The sequence below is a fragment of the Papio anubis genome, chromosome 3, assembly GCF_008728515.1.
Source record: "Papio anubis isolate 15944 chromosome 3, Panubis1.0, whole genome shotgun sequence".
Taxonomy (NCBI): Eukaryota; Metazoa; Chordata; class Mammalia; order Primates; family Cercopithecidae; genus Papio; species Papio anubis.
The window spans coordinates 76,959,429-76,980,927 of NC_044978.1; the positions used below are offsets into that span (position 1 = coordinate 76,959,429).

General features: G+C 36.2%; 1 protein-coding gene across 1 annotated transcript in view; it reads right to left on the reverse strand.

Annotated features, from left to right (window-relative positions):
* Window positions 1-21,499, reverse strand: part of FAM241A (family with sequence similarity 241 member A) — a 39,874-nt gene that overhangs the window by 17,707 nt on the left and 668 nt on the right. The window lies entirely within an intron of this gene.

A 21,499-nucleotide genomic window follows, 5' to 3' on the forward strand; every position in this document is an offset into this window, starting at 1 on the left:
AATCATTTGAACTAAGTAGGGAAAAAAGTTTAATTGCTTTTCATTATTTATAGGACTAAAGAGTCTGTAGGAATCTAGTCTTGTAGATAAAGAAATGTGTGTGAATCTGTGACATTTCTTGTGAAAAAACTCTTTGAAAAACAGTATATCTACATAAAGTCACCTTATTTCATAACGAAGTATATTAGTTGTTTTAATTTTAGGTGAATGGTGATATAGTGAAAATTATTAGAAGTTTTCTGCTTACTGTAATACGGTTTGTGCTTACATACCAAAGTTATGATCCTCTCCTCTCAGCAAGTTTTGCACCTGCATTTTATGCAAGATGTGCTGTGCCCTACTTGTGGCAAGCCTGAACAGACCTGACTGATTTGCCAGACTGATTGCTGCTTACTTTCAGGAAGCCACACACTGGTTCTTGATGTCTGTCATGTCCTCCTTGAGAATCTTTGATTACTGAGCTTCAACTCAGCTAATTCACAATCCTTGATTCACAGAATAGGCTAGCTTGCAAAATAAACTCTTTAGTCAATTTAGTTCAATTCAACAAATAATTATTGAATGCTTACCAAGAGTAAGGTTAAGTGCTGTAGGGTATACAAAATAATAACCCATATTCCCTGCTATTAAGCGACTTAGTATATAAAGATATGTACCCAAATTACCATATAAAACACTGCTGCACTATCCCTTCCTAATTAAAATGACCCATATTTTCATAAAAGATTCACAGTTTTCTTCTTATCTTTCAGAACATCACTTCTCAGCTCAGGCAACTCTTCAGATTTCTAGACTAGAATGCTCAACTACATATTCAACATTTCTATATGAATGTCTTATAGGAACCTCAAATTCAACATGCCCAGTACCAAATTCATAATCATCTGCTCTAAAATTGGTCTTCCTCCAGTATCCTCCGCCTCAATAAATGGCACAACCTGCAGTGCAAGCCAGAAGCCTACTAGTCATTCTAGGTGTCTTCATCTCCCTTTTTCTCTTTGGTCTACTTCCGTTGGCCCATTCCCTTCTGAGTTTATAGTTAGAACTCCTCAGGGGCTTATCTAGAAGGCATCTTATCTTTTTACTCTATGTTCTCTTCTGATGGAAAGTTCATCTTCTCTAATGATTTTTATTAATACGTATATAGTTTATATGCTGAAGACCCAATTTTTAAATCATACCTTGGCCAAGAGAAAATTATTAGTATTTTTAATATCTTCAGAAAAAAATCCTTGTAATTTTGATCTTTTTCCATCTTCCTTTGCTTATAGCCATTTGTTCAATGAACTATTAAACACATACATTCCAAGCATTAGCTCCACACAAAATCACAGTCAGGTGGGTGCTATTAGAGTCTAGAGGTCTAACTGACTCCAGAGGACTTCCCCCAAATCAGCCAGCCAGGATTTGAAAGCAGGAGTAGTCTGACAACAAATTCTGAGTTCATTCCAATAAACTGAGTACAGTTTATTGGAAAATTTCTTTTTCAGAAAACATGCTTTGCCGTAAATAACTTACATTCTCCATCTCAACCTCACCCCTTCACATCAAATAATCAAATTTCTAAATCTCTTATTGTAAGGAGTTGAACCAGGTATTAAAAGGAAAGCAGAATAAACAAATTCATTGTAAGGTGTGAGTATATAATCTTCATTAAGAAATGTACTTTTAAAAAACATTTTTAAAAAATTTCCCAGGACTTTGGGAGGCTGAGGCGGGCAGATCACAAGGTCAGGAGATCAAGACCATCCTGGCTAACACAGTGAAACCCCGTCTCTAATTAAAAAAAAAAGAAAAAAAAAATTAGCCAGGCGTGGTGGCAGGGCTGTAGTCCCAGCTACTTGAGAGAGGCTGAGGCAGAAGAACAGCGTGAACCCGGGAGGCGGAGCTTGCACTGAGCCGAGATCGCACCTCTGCACTCCAGCCTGGGCGACAGAGCAAGACTCTGTCTCCAAAAAAAAAAAAAAAAAAAAAAAAATTTCTGAGCACATAGTAGGTGTATATATTCGTGGGGCACATGAGATATTTTGATATAGGTATACAATGTGAAATTAGCACATCATGGAAAATGGGGTATCCATCCCCTCAAGCATTTAATTTTGTGTTACAAACAATCCAATTACACTCTTTTAGTTATTTTAAAATGTACAATTATTTTGACAACAATCACTCTGTTGTACTATCAAATACTAGGTCTCATTCATTCATTCCATTCTTTTTGAACCATTAACCATCCTCACTTCCCCCTCATGCCCCACTACCCTTCCCAGCCTCTGGTAGCCATCCTTCTACTCTCTACCTTCATGAGTTCAATTATTTTGATTTTTAGATCCCAAAAATAAGTGAGAATGTGCGACGTTTGTCTTCCTGTGCCTGGCTTATTTCACTTAACATAATGACCTCCAGTTCCATCCATGCTGTTGCAAAAGACGACGTCACTCTTTTTAATGGCTGACTAGTACTCCCTTGGGTATAAGTACCACATTTTCTTTATCCATTCATCTGTTAATGGACAATTAGGTTGCTTCCAAATCTTAGCTATTGTGAACACTGCTATAACAAATATGAGAGTGCAGATATCTCTTTGAGATACTAATTTCCTTTCTTTTGGGGATATACCCAGCAGTGGGATTGATAGACTGTACGGAAGTTCGATTTTTAGTTTTTTGAGGAATCTCCAAACTGTTCTCCATAGTGGTCATACTAATGTACATTCCCACCAACAGTGTATGAGGCTTCCCTTTTCTCCACATCCTCACTAGTTTTTTTTTTTTTTTTTTATTGCCTGTCTTTTGGATAAAAAACATTTCAACTGGTGTGAGATGATATGTCATTGTAGTTTTGATTTGCATTTCTCTGATGCTCAGTGATGTTGAGCATCTTTTCATATGCCTGTTTGCCATTTGTATGTCTTATTTTTGTTTTTGCTTTTGAGACAGGGTCTCATTCTGTCATCCAGGCTGGAGTGCGGTGGTGTGATCACAGCTTACTGAAGCCTTGAAGGAACTCCTAGGCTCAGGTGATTCTCCCACCTCAGCCTCCCAAATAGCTGAGCCCATGCCTGGCTAGTTTTCTTGTATTTTTTGTAGAGATGGGGTTTCACCATATTGCCCAGGCTGGTCTCAAACTCCTGAGTTCAAGTGATCAGCCTGCCTTGGCCTCCCAAAGTGTTGGGATTACAGGCATGAACCACGGCACCTGGCCTGTATGTCTTTTTTTGAGGAATGTCTATTTAAATCTTTTGCCCACGTTAAAATTGAATTATTAGACTTTTTTCCTATAGAATCGTTTGAGTTCCTTATATATTCTGGTTATTAATCCCTTGTCAGATAGGTAGTTTACAAATATTTTCTCCCATTCTGTGGGTTGTATCTTCACTTGGTTGATTGTTTCTTTAGCTGTGCAGAAGCTTTTTTTTTTTTCAGTTTATTTTAATTTTTATTATTATACTTTTAAGTTCTAGGGTACATGTGCACAATGTGCAGGTTTGTTACGTATCTATACTTGTGCCATGTTGGTGTGCTGCACCCATTAACTTGTCATTTACATTAGGTATATCTCCTAATGCTATCCCTCCTCCCTCCCCCCATCCCACAATAGGTCCTGGTGTGTGATGTTCCCCACCCTATGTCTAAGTGTTCTCATTGTTCAATTCCCACCTATGAGTGAGAACATGCGGTGTTTGGTTTTCTGTCCTTGTGATAGTTTGCTCAGAATGATGGTTTCCAGCTTCATCCATATCCTTACAAAGGACATGAACTCATCCTTTTTTTAAAAAATTATATTTTAAGTTCTAGGATACATGTGCGCAACGTGCAGGTTACATATGTATACATGTGCCATGTTGGTGTGCTGCACCCATTAACTAGTCATTTACACTAGGTATATCCCCGAATGCTATCCCTTCCCCCTCCCCCCGCCTCACAACAGGCCCCAGTGTGTGATGTTCCCAACCCTGTGTCCAAGTGCTCTCATTGTTCAATTCCCACCTATGAGTGAGAACATGAGGTAGTTTTCTGTCCTTGCAACAGTTTGCTCAGAATGATGGTTTCCAGCTTCATCCATGTCCCTACAAAGATGATGAACTCACCCTTTTTTATGGCTGCATAGTATTCCATGGTGTATATGTGTCACATTTTTTTTATCCAGTCTATCATTGATGAACATTTGGGTTGGTTCCAAGTCTTTGCTATTGTGAATAGTGCTGCAATAAACATATGTGTGCATGTGTCGTTATAGCAGCATGATTTATAATCCTTTGGGTATATACCCAGTAATGGGATCACTGGGTCAAATGGTATTTCTAGTTCTAGATCCTTGAGTAATCACCACACTGTCTTCCACAATGGTTGAACTAGCTTACAGTACTGTTCCTATTTCTCCACATCCTCTCCAGCACCAGTTGTTTCCTGACTTTTTAATGATCGCCATTCTAACTGGTGTGAGATGGTATCTCATTGTGGTTTTGATTTGCATTTCTCTGATGGCCAGTGATGATGAGCATTTTTTCATGTGTCTGTTGGCTGCATAAATGTCTTCTTTTGAGAAGTGTCTGTTCATATCCTTTGCCCACTTTTTGATAGGGTTGATTTTTTCTTGTAAATTTGTTTAAGTTCTTTGTAGATTCTGGATATTAGCCCTTTGTCAGATGGGTAGATTGTAAAATTTTTCTCCCATTCTGTAGGTTGCCTGTTCACTCTGACGGTAGTTTCTTTTGCTGTGCAGAAGCCCTTTAGTTTAATTAGATCCCATTTGTCAATTTTGGCTTTTTTGCCATTGCTTTTGGTGTTTTAGTCATGAAGTCCTTGCCCATGCTTATGTCCTGAATGGTATTACCTAGGTTTTCTTCTAGGGTTTTTATGGTATTAGGTCTAACATTTAAGTCTTTAATCCATCTTGAATTAATTTTTGTATAACATGTAAGGAAGGGATCCAGTTTCAGCTTTCTACATATGGCTAGCCAGTTTTCCCAGCACCATTTATTAAATAGAGAATCCTTTCCCTATTGCTTGTTTGTGTCAGGTTTGTCAAAGATCAGATGGTTGTAGAGGTGTGGTATTATTTCTGAGGGCTCTGTTCTGTTCCATTGGTCATCTCTGTTTTTGTACCAGTACTATGCTGTTTTGGTTACTGTAGCCTTGTAGTATAGTTTGAAGTCAGCTTTGTTCTTTTGGCTTAGGATTGTCTTGGCAATGCGGGCCTCTTTTTTTGGTTTCATATGAACTTTAAAACAGTTTTTTCCAATTCTGTGAAGAAAGGCATTGGTAGCTTGATAGGGATGTCACTTAATCTATAAATTACCTTGGGCAGTATGGCCATTTTCATGATATTGATCCTTCCTATCCATGAGCATGGAATGTTCTTCCATTTGTTTGTGTCCTCTTTTATTTCCTTGAGCAGTGGTTTGTAGTTCTCCTGGAAGAGGTCCTTCACATCACTTGTAAGTTGGATTCCTAGGTATTTAATTCTCTTTGAAGCAATTGTGAATGGGAGTTCACTCATGATTTGGCTGTTTGTCTGTTATTGGTGTATAGGAATGCTTGTGATTTTTGCACATTGGTTTTGTATCCTGAGACTTTGCTGAAGTTGCTTAACAGCTTAAGGAGATTTTGGGCTGAGACAATGGGGTTTTCTAAATATATAATCACGTCATCTGCAAACAGGGGCAATTTGACTTCCTCTTTTCCTAATTTCTTTCTTTCTCTTGCCTGATTGCCCTGGCCTGAACTTCCAACACTTTGCTGAATAGGAGTGGTGAGAGAGGGCACCCCTGTCTTGTACCAGTTTTCAAAGGGAATGCTTCTGGTTTTTGCCCATTCAGTATGATATTGGCTGTGGGTTTGTCATAAATAACTCTTATTATTTTGAGATACTTCCCATCAATACCTAGTTTATTAGAGAGTTTTTAGCATGAAGATGTTGAATGTTGTCGAAGGCCTTTTCTGCATCTATTGAGATAATCATGTGGTTTTTGTCTTTGGTTCTGTTTATATGATGGATTATGCTTATTGATTTGCATATGTTGAACCAGCCTTGCATCCCAGGGATGAAGCCAACTTGATCGCGCTGGATAAAAGCTTTTTGATGTGCCACTGGATTCGATTTGCCAGTATCTTATTGAGGATTTTTGAATCGATGTTCATTGGGGATATAGGTCTAAAATTCTCTTTTTGTTGTATTTCTGCCAGGCTTTGGTAACAGGATGATGCTTGCCTCATAAAATGAGTTAGGGAGGATTCCCTCTTTTTCTATTGACTGGAATAGTTTCAGAAGGAATGGTACCAGCCCCTCTTTGTACCTCTGGTAGAATTCAGCTGTGAATCCGTCTGGTCCTGGACTTTGGTTGGTTGGTAGGCTATTAATTATTGCCTCAATTTCAGAGCCTGTTATTGGTCTATTCAGGGATTCAACTTCTTCCTGGTTTAGTCTTGGGAGAGTGTATGTGTCCAGAAATTTATCTGTTTCTTCTAGATTTTCTAGTTTACTTGCATAGAGGTGTTTATAGTATTCTGTAATGGTAGTCTGTATTTCTGTGGGGTCAGTGGTGATATCCCCTGTATCATTTTTTACTGCATCTACTTGATTCTTCTCTTTTCTTCTTTATTAGTCTTGCTAGCGGTCTATCAATTTTGTTGATCTTTTCAAAAAACCAGCTCCTGGATTCATTGATTTTTTGAAGGGTTTTTTGTATGTCTATCTCCTTCAGTTCTACTCTGATCTTAGTTATTTCTTGCCTTCTGCTAGCTTTTGAATGTGTTTGCTCTTGCTTCTCTAGTTCTTTTAATTGATGTTAGGGTGTCAATTTTATATCTTTCCTTGTGGGCATTTAGCTTTCTCTTGTGGGCATTTAGTGCTATAAATGTCCCTCTACACACTGCTTTAAATGTGTCCCAGAGATTCTGGTATATTGTGTCTTTGTTCCCATTGGTTTCAAAGAACATCTTTATTTCTTCGCAGAAGCTTTTTAACTTGATGTGATCCCATTTGTACATTTTTGCTTTAGTTGCCTGTACTTGTGGGTATTACTCAAGAATTTTTTGTCCAAACCAATGTCCTGGAGCTTTTCCCCAATGTTTTCTTGTAGTAGTTTCATAGTCTGAGGTGTTTAAGTATTAATTCATTTTGATTTGATTTTTGTATATGGCAAGCGATAGGGATGTAGTTTCATTCTTCTGCATATGGATATCCAGTTTTCCTACAGCATCATTTATTGGAAATACTGTCTTTTCCCTAGTGTATATTCTTGGCAACCTTGTTGAAAATGTGTTTACTGTGGGTGTGTGGATTTGTTTCTGGGCTCTTTATTCTATTCCACTGATTTATGTGTCTGTTTCTATGCCAGTACCACACTGTTTTGGTTACTAAAGCTCCGTAGTATAATATGAAGTCAGGTAATGTGTTTCCTCCAGTTTTGTTCTTTTTGCTCAGGATAGCTTTGGCTATTCTGGATCTTCTGTGATTCTAAATAAATTTTGGGATTGTTTTTTCTATTTCTGTGATGAATGTCATTGGTATTTTGATAGAGACTGCATTGAATCTGTAGATTGCTTTGGGTAGTACGGACATTTCAACAATATTGATTCTTCCAATCCATGAACATGCAATATCTTTCCATTTTTTGGTGTCCTCTTCAATTTCGTTCGTCAGTGTTATACATTTTCCATTGTAGACATCTTTCACTTATTTGGTTAAATGTGTTAATGTATTCTTAGGTATTTAATTTTATTTGTAGCTATTGTAAATGGGATAAGTTTTAAAATTTTTCTTTTTCAGACTGTTCACTGTTGGTATAGAGAAATGCTACTGATTTTTTTTTTTTTTTTTTTTTTTTTTTGAGATGCAGGTTTGCTCTGTTGCCCAGGCTGGAGTACAGCGGCGTGATCTTGGCTCACTGCAACCTCTGCCTCCTGGGTTCAAGTGATTCTCTTGTCTCGGCCTCCGAGTAGCTGGGGTTACAGGCATGCATCACCATGCCCAGCTAATTTTTATATTTTTTAGTAGAGATGGGGTTTCACCATGTTGACCAGACTGGTCTTAAACTCCTGACCTCAAGTGATCTGCCCACCTCGGCCTCCCAAAGTGCTGGGATTACAGGCATGAGCCATTGTGCCCAGCCAGAAATGCTACTGATTCTTGTGTGTTGGTTTTGTATTATGCAACTTTATTGAATTTATCAGTTCTAATAGTTTTTTGATGGAGTCATTAGGTTTTTCCAAATATAACATCATATCATATACAAACAAGTATAATTTGAATTCTTCCTTTCCAATCTGGATGCCCTTTGTATCTTTCTCTTGTTTGATTGCTCTAGCTAGGACTTCCATTACTATGTTAAATAACACTGGTGACCAGTGGATATTCCTTTCTCATGTTCTACATCTTAGAGGAAGGGCTTTCAGTTTTTTTCCATTCAGTATGATGCTAGCTGTGGGTCTGTCATATGTGGCTTTTATTATATTGAGGTATTTTCTTTCTATATCCAGTTTTTTAGTGTTTTCTTTTAAATCATGAAGGATGTTGAATTTTATCAAATGCTTTTTCAGCATCAATTGAAATGATCATATGGTTTTTATCCTTCATTCTGTTGATACATCACATTGATTTATGTTGAAGTATCCTTGCATCCCTGGGATAAATCGCACTTGGTCATGATGAATAACATTTTTAGTATATTGTTTGGTTTGCTAATATTTTCTTGAGGATTTGTACATCAATAGTCATCAGAGATATTGGTCTGCAGTTTTCTTTCTTTGATGTGTCTTTGTCTGGCTTTGGTATAATAAATGCACCTTTTAAAAGAGGAAATTTGCTAACTGAAATAAGTCCATAGTTAGTTTACTTTTTCCTTCCATCTTTCCACAAAGAATTTGCATTTGCTTACAGTAGGAGCAAATAAAATAGCAACAAAATATAGAGAACTGGAAGTGGGGATTGTGAGAAAGAATTGAGAATCTAGATTGAAGACAGGTATGTTACCATAATTACTAAAACTGAGACTTAAATTGCTCTACCCTACTAAAGAGTCAAAGCAAACAGAGGGGCACAGTCAAGTAGATAATTCTCAATTCCTTTGGGTCTTTGCTCAACTATTACCTCAGTGAGCTCTTCCATGACCACTTTATTTAAAAGTGAAATAAGCCAGGCACAGAAGGACAAATATTACATGTTCTCACTCATATGTGGGAGTTAAAAAGGTTGATTTTTTTGGAGACAGAGTAGAATGACAGTTAACAGAGCTGGGAAGTATGTATGTATGGGGGGAAAGGGGGTGATAAAGCACAATCATACAGTAAGAAAAAATCTAGTGTTCAATAGCACAGTTAGGTAACGGCAGTTAACAGCAATATATTGTATAGTTCAAAAAAGCTAGAAGAGAATATTTGAATGTTCCCAACACAAAGAAATAATAAATGTTTGAGATGATGGATATCCTAAATACACTGATTTAATCATTACACAATGCATGCTTCAAAATATCACATGTACCCCATAAATATGTTCAAATATTATATATCAATAGCAATGAAAAAATAAGAATAACAATAAAAATAGCAATCCTAGTTCATATCCACACTCCCTGTCTACCTTCCTGCTTTTTTTTTCATAGTGCATACAACCCAATGATTTACTTGTTGGCTGATATACTTGTTCATTTATGCATTGTCTCTCTTTCCCTACTACAACACAAGATTAATTAGAAATGAAATGTGGCCTGTTTTTATTTGTTTCCTTATATCTTGACTTAGATCAGTGCCTGGAAAAACAGTAGGAGCTCATTAAATTTTTGAAATGAATGGGTTAAAAGCTATCAAGAAAGTACCTGCTAGCCAGAAAAATAAATAATAATAAATACAGAAACATTTATATAATACAATTATTACAATCAGTTGTTAAAACAATTTATGTTCAATATTATGTAAAAGGAGAAAGTGTCTTTAGTATGTAGCAAGATTGTTAGAGCAACTTAAGGTTGAAAATCATAGCCAAATATAGAGTACCCAAAGACTTTGATTTCCAAATAGCGAATCATTTAAACTCCAAGAAGAAAATATTATCATCCAGAAATGGCAGAATCATTATACCTTTTTCAGTATATTACTATTAAATAAACCATAATAATAAATTATAATTAATAAAATAAATAATAAATGACAAAGTTTGGTATCTATTGTTTTATGTAATTTTTCTCAAGTGTTTTACATTGGATATTTTTATTGATGCCAAAGATAGTCATGCTAATTGGTTAATTCCCTATGGAAAAAATTCATTTTGTTCCTGCCCTTCTTTAAATTTAAAAGCTTAAATGAAATGTGCCTCTACATTGCTGTGAAACTCTTGAGTAGACAAAGTTGTCTCTGAACAAGTGACCACTCAACACACGGAGAAAATATGCTAGGATGACATGAACAAGCAATTGGGATTTCTGTGCTAAATAAAAGCTAGACATAGATATGGAATCCTTTGAGCAGCAATCTTGTTCTCACCAAATTTTTTTTTGTAAATGTTTGGGGTTTTTGGGAGTGATCTCAGATTCAGGTTAGTTTTAGTTGTATAATAACTCAACAGAAGAATGTCAAAAAGAAATCAATTTTTACTTTTTTTCATGTAAATTATGCACTTTCACATGTACACTGAATGTATGCATTCAACAGTACTAGGAAAGAAGACTGGAATAGAATTAATATTTTCTAACATCACATGACACTCTAAAGAGACATACATAGCCCTGCTATCCAGAAATTAATCTACTGTGTGTAGCAAATTTTAGAAATTATCTTTGTCTATTACTAAAGTTTCTTTCTCTATTTATCTATTTAGAATAAGCAAAAAAAATTATTGGGTGTCTCTACGGCATTGTTTACAACATTGTTAGTCTTCATGGTCTTTGAGTTATTTTAAAGTCTATAAATTACAGATAATTGAGAGCAATGCAAAAATATTCTTATCTATAGGAATAAATTCTGTTCCAGTCAAGGTTCAATTGACTTCCCTCTCTCTGCCTGTGGAAAAAGCCAGTTTTGAAATCCATTTCAACATATCTTCTCCATAAATATTTTTAGTTCTTTGATTTCTTCTTTGAAAAGGTTGTAACATTTACTGGGTTCCCTCTAAATCATGAGTTACATAAAATATTTAACACGTGTTCCTTTTATGTTTAATGAGAGCCATACTTTTTACCTTTTTGAAAATTATAATTTCAATTTCAATTGTCACAATTGAAATGGCTGATAAGAATTTTATTCACTATCTTTCTACTAGCTCTGGGCTTCATTGACTATCTGGGTTTCTTACTATCCTATTTTCAAAAAAACAAAAAACAGAATTCAAAATTTAGAGCAATACAAGTTAATATGCCCAGTTTCTATATGTGTTAGCCTTTTACCTTCTTTATATTGTGATATTTTTAAATACTGCATTTCAAGGACTACATCCTTGCCTACAATTTTACAAATGTTTCACAGAAATCTTTTAAGCTCAATGCACAACTAACATCACTAGTTCCTCTTCTGTTAATTCTGATAAAAGGACATGTTCCTGTTATACACAAAGTCCAAGTTTCTCCCTCTTGAAAACTAATTTCAGTCATGGTAATTTCACCTGGGAAGTCACACTTCTTCAGCAAAAACATCAATTGAGTTTTTACTAGCAAGTACGTTTTTGAATAGAAGTTTTGACAGATTCATCTCTAGTAGCTCGGAGATGCCCAAATAATTTTCTGAAACATTTGCCATATAATGTAATCTCTGTCCTCATGGGGATTGGGCACACACTCTACATTTTAGAGTGTGCCTGTGGAGAGGTCAGTGAAGAGTGGCAGAGAATAAACATATTAACTAACAAGGAAGATAATTTCAACTAGCAAGAAGAGCTATGAGGAAAAGAAAACAGGCTAGTGGAAGAGAGGATTATGGGGTGGGAGGTTCTTTCCACAAAGTAGTCAGAGCTGAACTTTCGGAGGAAGTAATAGATATGCTGGGATATGAAGCTCTGCCAAGGGAAGATCTGGGGGAAGAGTTCCAGGTACATCACCTGAGATAGAATTGATCTGTCTGTGCTACTGCAGTGATCGTGACTGTTATCCACAATAACAAATATATCCTGAACTAGTACATATTAAGTTCTACAAAGTGACACTCATACCATGTGTGATGCATTCTAATAATTTCCATATTATCCTATCCTGTTTAAAATTCACTAAATTGATTTCATGGCCAAACACTAGCTTGGTAGTTTAGGGCTGTTAAGCATGGGTTTGAATCTCAACTCTGCAACTTACTAGCTGCTATACTTTCACTGTTACTTAACTTCCTTGCTCTGCAATTTGTACATGTTAAACTAGGGGCAATAATAGTATCTGTTCATAAGGTTTGATATCATATTTCCTTCTAGAAATACTGAACTAACTTATACCTCTAATTTTTAGTGTATTTTATACACTATATCTCATATAGCCATATAGTATTTTATACACTATATCTCTAACCCCACACCTTTCACCTTTTTAATCTTTGACAATTTGATAGGTGAAAAATCATTCCTAACTGTTTTAATTTGCAATTCTTTTCTTTCTAGTGAGGCTGGACATATTTTCCTATTTATCGGACTCTATAAGAAGTTGCAGTTTTCATTTCCTACAAAACATTAAAAAATGATATAATGAAATGTAAAAATTTACTACCTATATAAGGCTTCATCTAATAACAGCATTATATTATATATTATATAATTTATAACTTCTTTATCATTATAACTTGTTTGTCATTTATCAGTAAATGAAAAATTATAGCATTGTTTTATACTTACCTCCCACTAAACTACATAGAACCAATAAAAGAAAAAAGATTTTTTTGAGGGGATGGATAAAAACCAATGAGACTATCAACTAGAACTTAGTCTTTGAAATGATTATAAACTGAAAAATATCAAAATTTGCATTCATTTTTCATTTTAACTACCGGGATTCAATATTTTTAAAATTATAAGTCATAATTGCAAATACACAAATGAAACCACCAGGTAGTCAAAAAGATACACTCAATTTCCGTAATATCTAACAGACGTATTGGAAAAACTGCCTATTGTAGTGAAAGAAATGGTTATACAATGGAAAAATAATTAAATAAGAGAAGGGCTTTTCATAAACTAATGATATATAATAGTGGGCCACGAATTCAAGAATATGCCTAACTGAAGCCTCTTTTTTTGGGGCGGGGGCTGGGGATGGGGCGGTGGGCGCAGAGTTTTGCTCTGTCGCCCAGGCTGGAGTACAGTGGCATGATCTCAGCTCACTGCTACCTCTGCCTCCTGGGTTCAAGCGATTCTTCTACCTCAGCCTCCTGAGTAGCTGGGATTACAGATGTTCACCACCACACCCAGCTAATTTTTGTATTTTTTTGTAGAGGTGGGGTTTCGTTCGCCATGTTGGCCAGGCTGGTCTCGAACTCCTGGCCTCAGGTGACCCACCCGCCTCAGCCTCCCAAAGTGCTGGGATTACAGGCATGAGCCACTGTGCCCTGCCCAAGCCTCTTTTTGATTTCAAACTGCAGGTTAAGAAATTTCTACATTTTATACTTTTTCAAAAACCTCCTTTTTTTAATAAAAAAATATGAAATCTCTGGTGACATTACTTAGTACCTTGTACATGCAGGACAATATGCTAGATGCTACTACAAGATGGGTGAACTTATTCATTAAAAGTAGCCAGGGTGGGCACGGTGGCTCATGCCTGTAATCCCAGCCCTGTGAAAGGCCAAGGCAGGCAGATTGCTTGAGGCCAGAAGTTCATAACCAGCCTGGGCAACATGGCAAAACTCCATCTCCACTAAAAATACAAAAAGTCAGGCATGGTGGTATGCACCTGAAGTCCCAGGAACTTGGTAGGCTAAGGCAAAAGAATTGCTTGAACCTGGGAAATGGAGGTTGCAGTGAGCTGAGATCCTACCATTGCACTCCTGCTTGGGCAACAGAGGAAAACTCTGTCTCAAAAATAAACAGAAATAAATTTAAAAAAATAAAGTATCAAACTTAGGGAAAAAAAGTAGTCAAAATCAAGTATCTCTCCTGAAAAATGACTTTCCTTCTCAATTCTCAATTTCTGGCAGTGAAAATTTCACTTCTGTTGCCATTACCTCTAAAACTCATGGAATAAGAAATCCTCAATTCAGTCAGACTGATGGAATTTGCAGTCACGCAACATCAAACTTAAATTCCCTACCTCTGTAGACCATCTGCAGACATTTAAGTAAAACTTTAATCAAGAGGATTAAATTTTTGTTTAATCAAAACAAAAATTAAATTATTTTGGATTAATAGGAAGAGGAAATAAAAGAAATTCTCAAACACAGATATTTAAAAAGTTACATGAAAATAAATATAGTAAAAACCACAATGGGAATTTAACTTTCTTAACATTATGTTTAGATATTAAGTATTAATAATAATTTTATCCTTTATTTTCCATAAAGTTAAAAACATTTGTACCATGCTTTCCTTTTGATTAGAACCCTGAGAAGCTGCAGTTGTTGCATAAGAAAATAGCAAGAAATAAAGCCAATCACTTCCTCTTCCTATGCCAAGATAAGACTCAGCTGCCAATGAAGTTAAATGGTTGTGGGGAGGGGGGAACACTGGGTATGGGGAAAAAGATCAGAAGATACAAAGTATCTTCTGCATCAGGTTAGTTAGAAACTCAGCTGATCTGCTCAAAAGAAGCTACACTTCAAGTATCTTATTAATTCTCTTAAACACACAAACACAATGAAATAAAACATAACTAACTAGTAGAAACAAGGTTTTTGGAGATAGGTGGCTGTTACTGCAAGATAAGATTATGACTCCAGAAAAGACAGAAAATGAGGATAGTTTTGCTAAGTCTTAAAGAACACAGGAATGGAGACACAGAATTTCTACGTATTTTGGTTACAGCAAGACTGATGTCATGGTACTTTTAGTTTTTCCCTTTAATCTTGCCTTATCACTTCTTTTGAATAGGAAACTGAGAATAGTTTGTACAGAGGAGGTGGGTATTTTTCCTTTCAAGGATTAGTGAGCAACAAGGGGAAAAAAAACCAACTAGAGATCTACATAAAAAAACAACATAATTTAGGTTGACAGGTTTAATTTTTTCTTTAGAGATTGTGAAACAATGTATTTAATGTTTAGAAAAGACAATCTTAACACTTTGTTCAATAAATATTCTATAAATTTGAGAATTACATGTACTAAAAACACAGTTCTATGATGTGTTAGTTGAGGGAAATAAGAGGAGGAAAATCAGAGAAAAAGATGAAAAATAGAAAAGGTGAGGGAAAAATAAGGAGCAAATATTTATTGAGGGCCTACCTCCCATGTGTTAAGGCATTTTACATACAAAATGAGACTGAATCTTCATAAAAACTTTAAGAGGTGGGTAGCATTATACCCATTACCAATGAGGAAATTGAATCTCTGAGGGATTAAGTAATCAGGATCACGGGGGCTAATAAAGTAGTAAAACCAGGATTCAAAATTAGATCTGTCGTACTTCAAACCCCTTTTCATTGTTTCATAATGCTCAGCTTCTGTAAAGACGTGGAAGAGGTAGGGGAAGATGTATGCAGAAGAAGAGAAAGTGGTCGAGATGGGTGGAGAAGGATAAAACACATGGGAGAATGAGACTCAACAGGGACAGAAAGTAGGTGGTTGGTAGGAAAGAAAGGCAGAAAAGGAAAGTGCGAGAAAGCAAAATACAGCACGTTGCATTTGAGGAGTTGCTAGAAGAGACACAGAGAAAAGGGATCATTTGGAAGTCTGTTTAAAATACAGGTTTCAAGCAAATAAACAATTTTAAACTATCTATTGGAATATCTCTTATCAGAGTAATTACTTTTGACAACTCAAAGGACTTTAACCCTTACATATTTTGAGTATTGTTTCTCAACTTTGGCACTATTGAAATTTTGTGCCTGACAATACTTCGCTGTAGGGGACTATAGCATTATAGGATGTTTAGCAGCATTCCTGGCCTTTTCATATTAGATGTCAGTACCACCCCCTTAGTCTCAACAATAAAAAAATGTCCAGACATTGTCAAATGCCCCCTGTGGACAAAACACCCCCAGTTGAGAACCACTGATTTAGAAGTTCCAGTCGGGATGATTTAAAAAAATGAACAAAAGATACCTATCAAATGCAAAATTATTCCCTGAGTTACTCTAGTGACTGGATGTCCTTAGGAACAAGATGAGATTAAGTTAGGGCAGAATTCATCTAAGCTCATAGCACTTGTTACAATATTGCTTGCAAACTGCTTTTAAAATATGTGAAAGGAAGTGAGTATAAACTAACATTTAGTTTTGAACTACACAATCTAAAGAAGGGCAGAAAATTTGTCAGACTGTTCTTCCATCATGTAATGTGCTTTTTGTATTTATGAAACAAACAAAAAACACTAGCTTTGGTGTTCAGAAACCTGGGTTCTAGTCTGCTCTAGCATGAGTTAGCTGTAGGACCTACAGCAAATAATGTGGCCTAGGGAACAACTATTGGCTTCTCATATTTTACCAAGAGTTGAAATATACACTTCTAAGAAAATAGTTAAACAACTTCATATGTATGTATTACTGATACTATGTTGAAGGGCAAGTGTGGTAAACACAGTATATTGACTTGCTTATTCTCCATTCCCTTGCCAAAATGTGGTCCACGGGCACAGCATCAGTATCACTTAGGAGCTTGTAGAGATGCAAAATCTCAGACCTCACTCCAAACCAGCTGAATCAAAATCTGCATTTAATAAGAGATGATTCCTATGCACATTACAGTTGAGGAATACTTGTGTCAGTTTCCATTGTTATAAAAAAAATCAGACACAGATAATATAGCACTGGATAATTTATAAAGAAGAGAGGTTTATTTGGCTCATGGTTCTGCAGGCTGTACATGAAACATAGTGCTGGCATCTGCTTCTGGTAAGGGCCTTAGGAAGCTTACAAGCATGGTGGAAGGTGAAGGGAGAGCAGGCAGTGTCACATGGCAAGGAGGAGGGAGGGAAGGAGGGAGAGAGAGGGAGAGAGTAAGAGATCCCAGATTCTTTTAAACAACCAGATCTCGTGTGAACTAAGTGGGTGACAATTTACCTATCACCAAAGGGATAGCACTAAGCCATTTATGAGGGATCTACCCCCATGACCAACACACCTCCCACGAGACCCCACCTCTAACACTGTAGATCACACTTCAGTATGAGATTTGGAGGCCACAAACATCCAAACTATATTAACACTGTTCTATTTTGCTTTTCTCCTAAGGTGTTTTTCTAACTGCAAAGGCTGGAAAAATTAAAATTGCCTTTCTCAGATTTTGTTTCAGTTAGGACTTTGGTTCAAAATTAGGTCTAACAGCTAACACTCATATGCTAGCTACGTGCCAGAGACTGCTCTAAGTACATCTCACATATTATTAATTCATATAAAACTTCGAATAATCCTACAAAGTTGATACAATTATTCCCATTATGCAGATGCAGAAACTGAAGCCCAGAGAGGTTACTTGCCTAAAGTTACAGTCAATAAAAGGCAAACCCAGGTATCCCTGATCTAGAATCTGTACTGTTAATCATATTTCTACTGATAGATAAAAAGGCATGGGCCCCCTCACTGACCCCCCATTTTGTTTCTTTTTTACAGCTCATCTCATGGAACACACTTTGGCAAATGCTGTTACAGAAGTTCCTTCATTTATTTACTTAAATTTATCTATAAACCAGCATTGTTCTGAAAGTTCTAGACATTGCAAAAGGCAAGAAATAGAAATGAGACATTATCATTTGAAAGGAAGCGAAATCATTCTTATGTATAAACTGGATAATTATATACCTAGAAGATGCAAAAAATCAAGTCTAAGAGATACTAGAATTTATTAGTACCAGTATAAAAATTTAGAAAGGTGGCCAGTTAAAAATGAAATACATAAGAGCCAATAGCTAGACACCAGAAATAAAATATGATATGGAAAAAATCCTTTTCATAATACCAACAAAAATAAAAAACTTAATATAGATTTTAATATAATGCTTAATATTATAAAAGATTATACAGCATGATTTATAAAAGAAAGCTTGAAGCAACTTCAATGTGCAGTGTTAGGGGAATGAATTATTTGGCAGCCCTAAAGAGAGTTTTCACATAGAATTTCCATAACATGGGAAAATGACACAACCTTTTGTAAAAGAAGACACAAAATTCTATTTATATTAAAACATGTTAAAAATACGTGTGTGGCTGGACACAGAGACTCAGACCTGTAATCCCAGTACTTTGGGAGGCTGAGATGGGAGGATTGCTCGAGGCCAGTAGTTTGAGATTAGCCTGAGCAACATAGCAAAACCCTATCTCAAAAAAAAAAAAAAAAAAAAAAGTGTGTATATATGCATATACACATAGACAAATGAATATACTGTAGTAATACCAAATGTTTCATATTTGATATCAAAATATTATTCAGAGTGGGATTTCAAAGGCTTTTTTCTTCTTTAGATCTTTTTATAGTTATAATTTTCCAAAGCACACATTACTTTTATCATCATAAAGATGTTAAAGCTCGAGTTAATAATTCTAAAGTCAATCTAAGGATAATGGGACTTCCCTATTCTCTAGGTAAGAGGGTCATGTTAGGTTATTTCAGATTGTAAGTGTACATTGTGCCACATCTAATCAGATGCTATTGACATTTAAGATTATATAATAATGGACTGGAAATGTTTAGCCTTCCAGCTAGGCATTGAGGCACAGAAATTCTTAGGTAAAGCCACCTGGCATTCACCCTCATGAACATACTTGGATCATCTCTCATGCACACTATTACCAACATATATATGGAATAGCTATGTCCTGTTTCAGTTCCTTGGTCATTCCTTGAAATTCCTTCTTTCCCTTGCTTCTCTCTCTTTAGACACCTGATCCTACTTCAAACCTGGCACAGTTTCTTCATCTACGGGACTTGATTCATTCTCCCAATGCCTTCTTTCTTAAGTGACTTGATTTTAACCAGGCCTCCTTTGTCAGTCACCCTACCTGGAAAGACTCAGGCCAGAAGGACAGAGGAACCTTCATTTTTTGCTCAAATGGAGTAGCATCTAAGGACAAATTGTAAAAAATGATGCAGACAATATCTTAACTAGTAATAAAACACCTATGTTAATACTAGCATTTCAGTATTATATGAAATAAATAACAAAATAAAGATACATTTTGTTCTGGTATTATAACAACAAGCTGATCAAAGAGCCTTCCAGGTTGAGGAAAAGGAATGAACCTTTCAGATAGAAGTGGAAAGAAAAATCAGTAAAGGAGGGGATGTATGTGGAGGAGGCTTTAGCTTGAAAAATAGCCCAAGAAAGAAACCTCCATCAAATTATCAGGAAAGGGCAAACTCTGTGAGGGGAATAGAAATAGAAAGGGACTTAGTACAGAAAATTAGGTGTTGACAAAATCACTGAAAGAGTTAGAGGAGCACAAGTCAGGTGCCTCTGGAGTTATCGAGTTCAAGAGCATACAACCATAGCTCTTTTCCGGGTTAGAAGGAGTGCCTCTGCTAACTCCTGCCTCTAATTTCCTCTCAATATCCATGAGGCTATCCATGACTCTGGAACACCAAGTGAGCGTGCCAAGCACAAAAGACGGCAGGAAGATGGCCTCTGTCTCATTTCCAGCTAATTAGTTTTGGTTCTGTTTCTGTTTATATCATTGTTTTCATGGAAAAGTTCACCTTAAGTCCTAAATCATGAACTTAGAAACCAATCTTTCAAAAATATTCCATTTGTAATCTGGCGTCCTTGTATCCTTAAAACAACCAAGACGACAAACAAAAATCATTTCCTTAAATAAAAGCTAAATAAAACGAGTCCTTGGGATATGTGCCATTGTTGTTAATTACATTTCTCCCTCAAATATCTTTACACATGTAAGGCATAACAGTTTTACATTTACAGGACTTGAAAAAAAACAGCAAGGCTTTATGATAATATTACCAAGAAACGATTTATCAGAAAAGTTTGCTTTTTACACCAATGGGTTGGGTTGCACCAAGTTTTTGCTTATTTTTGGCTTCTTGACAAATTCTTCTTTGCTGCTAATGTAGTAGGTAATGCCTATCTCAGAAGTGATTTTTAATTATTGTGTATGGGGGCTTCGAATACATTAATAAATTTTGAGGCAAAAAGAGAATGATAAAAATAACACTTCAAAAGAGTACAGGAAAATGAACTTTCATGACATTCAATGAAGGAGCAGGTATGCAAAGTGATATCTGTTTTCTAAGATATACATTTCATTTTTTGTTTTATCCTTTTACTTTGTAACATAAGCAATTTTGGAAAGACCACGGCTATTAGTGATGTCTACATAATCATACGAATGAAGTGCACAGAAGCTTAAATGAAGTATTTTATATGCTCCCTTACAACCATTTGAAAATTTACTTTGGAAACCCCTGCTCAAATGCACCCCCTCCCCACCCCCAAAGGAATTCTTGCGCTGTCTTCTTCACTTTTCCAGTTGAGCAATTTAAGCTAGAGGAAACCAAGCCCTTGAGCAACTGAGTACAGTTAACGGGAAAAACCACTAGGAAGGCAATCAGAAGAACTAGCTACCAAATTATTTGCTTGAGTCATTTTCTCTTATATTGTCACAGATGAAAAATTACACTCCACGTGGTGAACAAACCTAACGCTAAGGCATATTTTGTGTGCTGCACAGTGTTACTCTGTTTCCTAAGTAACCTATTGAAACAATATAAGGTATACATCTATTAACGCATTTAGTGATGATACTGGAATTTGTGAAATGTGACAGAAAGGATAGATGAAGAAAGATGAGGAGAGACAGGTATTAATTGTTCTAACAATACAGGCTGTAATAAAGGCCAATAATCATTTGAATTCCTGCTCCTTAACGTGATTCTAAAGATTGGCTTACCTCAGGTATTTGGAAAGTCTAAACACTGTATTTGCTGTAGAAAATTCATCCAACATACAATTCAATTTTAAAATTAAACCTTTTGCCTAATCTTTAAGATATCTGATGTTATAATGCCCATTATCACACTTTATTTAAATGAGATCAAACTCAGCGAGTTTAAAAAATAACCCAACTTCTCTCTTCCCTTATTATGGCTGGCCTCTTATACTTCTTTCTCTTTAGTATAATGCTAACCGAAAGCCATATTCTTGCCTCTCCACTTCTTAACTGAAGCTTTGATCTCATCTGTGTTTATGTGAAGAACTTGCTCTGGGAGAGTCCCTGTCAAGACATCCATTGTAACACCCGCTCCTACTCATGCTTTCAGCGCTGCCCTTGGACGGAATCCACCCACACCTTCCAGACACGCTAGGTGTGGGCTCGGAAACGCAAGATGGAGGGCGGGAGGGGAGTCCCGGCGCAAGGCACGGACTCGAAGTTGAAAAAGAAGTGTTTACAAGTGAGGCTTTTAAATAAATCACCACTATGGAGGGCATTTCCTC